This window comes from Nycticebus coucang, chromosome 12, assembly GCF_027406575.1.
Source record: "Nycticebus coucang isolate mNycCou1 chromosome 12, mNycCou1.pri, whole genome shotgun sequence".
Classification (NCBI taxonomy): domain Eukaryota; kingdom Metazoa; phylum Chordata; class Mammalia; order Primates; family Lorisidae; genus Nycticebus; species Nycticebus coucang.
Window position 1 is genome coordinate 72651561 of NC_069791.1, and position 4445 is coordinate 72656005.

Sequence of the window (4445 nt, forward strand, 5' to 3'; positions counted from 1 at the left end):
CCTCAGTAGCCTTAAACTAAATTTCTTGTAATTTTGTCTTTTCACAGATTTAGGGACCACTAAGGAACCTTGTGGGGAGGGTCTGATGTGGCCCCACATGAACCCTCCCCGCCCATCCTGGGACAAAAGACCAGAAAGGGTTTATCTAGCTCTGCCCCAAAGGTTCCTGTTTAAAGACCTAGCTCACCAGAATCCTCCAACAAGCTGTGGAATCTATCCACCCCTTATGGCCCTATATAAAAAGGCCCAACCACCCTCAGTACAAAGGCTATCTTCGCCTCTGCCCAGGTGGGTTTCTGTCTCTTTCATTAAACCTGGCCTGAATTTCTCATTTCTGGAGAAGTTCTAGCCTTATCCCCCTGTGAAAAACTAGCAAACTCAATCCGGACCAGTGGACCAACAGAACTGTGTGAAGATGAGGGTTAAAAGCTTCAGTTGTCTGAAGGGAAGTATACTGTTCTCAGACATCTTTGTTGCTGTCTGTAGTGTACCCCTTGTTGTCTTTTTTTTGTTTGTTTGTTTGTTTGTTTTTGGCCAGGGCTAGGTTTGAACCCACACCACCTCTGGCATATGGGACTGGCGCCCTACTCCTTGAGCCACAGGGGCCACCCTTGTTGTCTTTTATTAACTGTGCTGCCTATTGTTCCCGGTATAGCTTTAAACCTATCCCCTGTCCAAATAAGTTCAATCCCAGGACAAATGTGAGAGAGGATACCCAGAAAAAGTGAGGTCTAAGAGAACAGAGGTCTTCTCAAAGAGATCCCAAGGACACACCAGCAAGGTCCTCCCTGTCATGACTCAGCTCTTAGGAAATTTTTCTTTTTTTTGAGACAGAGCCTCAAGCTGTCGCCCTGGGTAGAGTGCCATGACATCACTACAGGTGCCCACCACAATGCCTATTTTTTTTTTTTTTTTTGGTTGCAGCCATCATTGTTGTTTGGCGGGCCGGGCTGGATTTGAACCCGCCAGCTCAGGTGTACGTGGTTGGTGCCTTAGCCACTTGAGCCATGGGCGCCGAGCCAGCTCTTAGGAATTTATGGAAACTTAACTTCCTGGGACCTGGAAACTAACGCTTGCTTCCACTTCTGTAAAAGCCAGAGCCCACTTCTCCAGCTTGATTCAAACTGACCAATGAGAAAGTGGGCTGGAACTTTTTTTTTTTTTTTTAAGGTGATGGTACTTTAATATTGCTTCAAACCAGTAAGGCTGGAACTTTCTGACTGGAGATAAAAAGAAGAAGACTGAGCCAGTCAGGAAGCACAGGCATTTTTTTGACTCTTGTCTGCTGCCACTCTGCTGGCTGGAATAAAGCCCTTTCTCCTTTTTTTTTTTTTTTTTTGAGACAGTTTCACTGTTCACCCTTTTGTTGAGTGCCGGGGCGTCACAGCCCACAGCAACCTCAAATTCCTGGGTTCAAGTGATCTTCTTGCCTCAGCCTCTCAAGTATCTGGGACTACAGGCACTTGCCACAACACCCTGTTATTTTTTATTTTTATTATTTTTGTAGAGACAGAGTTTCACCTTATCGCCCTCAGTAGAGTGCCCTGGCGTCACACAGCTCACAGCAACCTCCAACTCCTGGGCTTAGGCGATTCTCTTGACTCAGCCTCCCAAGTAGCTGGGACTACAGGCGCCCGCCACAACGCCCGGCTATTTTTTTGTTGCAGTTTGGCCGGGGCTGGTTTTGAACCCGCAACCCTCGGCATATGGGGCCAGCGCCCTACCCGCTGAGCCACAGGCGCTGCCCCACCCTGCTATTTTTTAGAGACAGGTCTCACTCTTGCTGAGGCTAGTCTTAAACTCTTGAGCTCAGGCAATTCACCAGCCTCAGCCTCCCAAAGTGCTAGGATCACAGGCATGAGCCACCTAGCCCGGCCCCACTCTTTTTAAACACAGTGTTTGGGTGTTCATTCTCTCCATTGGGCCTCCTCATCCTGCAACACCATCCCTATCTCTGCATATTAGCTGACAACAGGTGGCTGGACCCTTTTTGTCCAGAAACACAAGTAGGTTTTTTTTTGTGGTTTTTGGCTAGGGCTGGGTTTGAACCTGCCACCTCTGGCATATGGGGCCAGCGCCCTGCCTTTGAGCCACAGGCGCCACCCCAAGTAGTCATATATATATTTTTTTTTTTTTGTAGAGACAGGGTCTCACTTTATGGCCCTCGGTAGAGTGCCGTGGCCTCACACAGCTCACAGCAACCTCCAACTCCTGGGCTTAAGCGATTCTCTTGCCTCAGCCTCCCAAGTAGCTGGGACTACAGGTGCCCGCCACAACACCCGGCTATTTTTTGGTTTCAGTTTGGCCGGGGCCGGGCTTGAACCCGTCACCCTCGGTATGTGGGGCTGGCGCCTTACCGACTGAGCCACAGGCGCCGCCCCAAGTAGTCATATTTTAGAGTAAAATTTCCTTAGGTCCTTCATTCCCCCTGTCTGGAACTTCCATAGAAGTTCCACACATCAAAAGCTGAGTCAGTAGATGTGGAGAGAGAGATTGGGTTAGTAATCTAATAAAAAGAGATCTGAGGGGCGGCACCTGTGGCTCAGTCGGTAAGGCGCCGCCCCCATATACCGAGGGTGGCGGGTTCAAACCTGGCCCCGGCCAAACTGCAACCAAAAAATAGCCGGGCGTTGTGGCAGGCGCCTGTAGTCCCAGTTACTCGGGAGGCTGAGGCAAGAGAATCGCTTAAGCCCAGGAGTTGGAGGTTGCTGTGAGCTGTGTGAGGCCACGGCACTCTACAAAGGGCCATAAAGTGAGACTCTGTCTCTACAGAAAAAAAAAAAAAAAAGAAAGACTCTGTCTCTACAAAAAAAAAGAGAGATCTGAAAAGGGAGACAGGAACATAAATGAGAATGAAAACAAATAAGTAGAAAAGATCTCAGCACATGTCTCCACACTCGACTAAACCAATCTTCCACTTTTAGTTGGCATGATTTGGAAGTCCCCTCTACTTTAAACCATAAAAGAATTCAATATAAATTACAGGAGGCTATTTTGTTGGACTAAGCTTCTGCACTAGGTACCCAACGACCAAAATGGAATCACCCATGCTAAAGTTCCACATCACCAAACACAAACTAAGCTGCTATCTGATCTTCTGAGAAATCAAAAGAAAGAGGTAATACCAATAGGCCAGTTTAGATCCCTCTGCTGTAATCTTTGCACAAAAAATGTAGGGTGAAATAACCTGATGTCAACTAATCAGTTATTTTTCTGAAACAGAGTCTCACTTTTTCACTCTTGATAGAGTGCCATGACATCAAGCTCACAGCAACCTCAAACTCTCGGGCTCAAGCAATACTCTTGCCTTAGTTTTTCATTTTTGGTTGAGATGGGGTCTCACTCTTGTTCAGGCTGGTCTGTGAGCTCAAGGGATCCACTCACCTCGGCCTCCCAGAGTGCTAGGATTACAGGCGTGAGCCACCATGTCCAGCCAGGAAAAGTCACTTCAAAACAACTGATACTATCTTTGTTCTTTGCTTCTGCTTTTTTCAGCCTGTCTCTCTCTATGCAGCCAATCAGTGAGCTCAGCTCATCAGAACAATTAATCTATTTTATGATATGAAGCATTATATAATTCTAGAAATGTAAATAAAGCCAATTGAGATTCTTAAACTAAATTTCTTGTAATTTTGTCTTTTCACAGATTTAGGGACCACTAAGGAACCTTGTGGGGAGGGTCTGATGTGGCCCCACATGAACCCTCCCCACCCATCCTGGGACAAAAGACCAGAAAGGGTTTATCTAGCTCTGCCCCAAAGGTTCCTGTTTAAAGACTTAGCTCACCAGAATCCTCCAACAAGCTGTGGAATCTATCCACCCCTTATGGCCCTGTATAAAAAGAGGCCTCCAACCACCCCAGGCGGGTTTCTATCTCTCTCATTAAACCTGCCCTTAACTTCTCATTTCTGGACATACATCCTCAACAACCTTTCAGACCTGAAAGGGGCTATTGACTTGAGACTTGAAGAATGCAGGAAAAGGTGCTGGTAACCAGCTTTTCTGTAGGGGCCACTCTGTCTTACTCATCCAGCCCTAAGCATAAGTTCCTATCCTGTTTTTTTTTTTTTTTTTTTTTTGTAGAGACAGAGTCTCACTTTATGGCCCTCGGTAGAGTGCCATGGCCTCACACAGCTCACAGCAAACTCCAACTCCTGGGCTTAAGCAATTCTTTTGCCTCAGCCTCCCAAGTAGCTGGGACTGCAGGCGCCCGCCACAATGCCCAGCTATTTTTTGGTTGCAGTTTGACCGGGGCCAGGTTTGAACCCGCCACCCTCGGTATATGGGGCCAGCGCCTTACCGACTGAGCCACAGGCACTGCCCCATTCCTATCCTGTTTAAGCTCTGTTCTCTTTTGCACTGAAGCACCCTGATCTCTTTGGCTTTGGGGGTACCAAGGTTAGTTTGCACTGTGAGAGAGCACTTGACTTTGGGTCCTTTAGAGT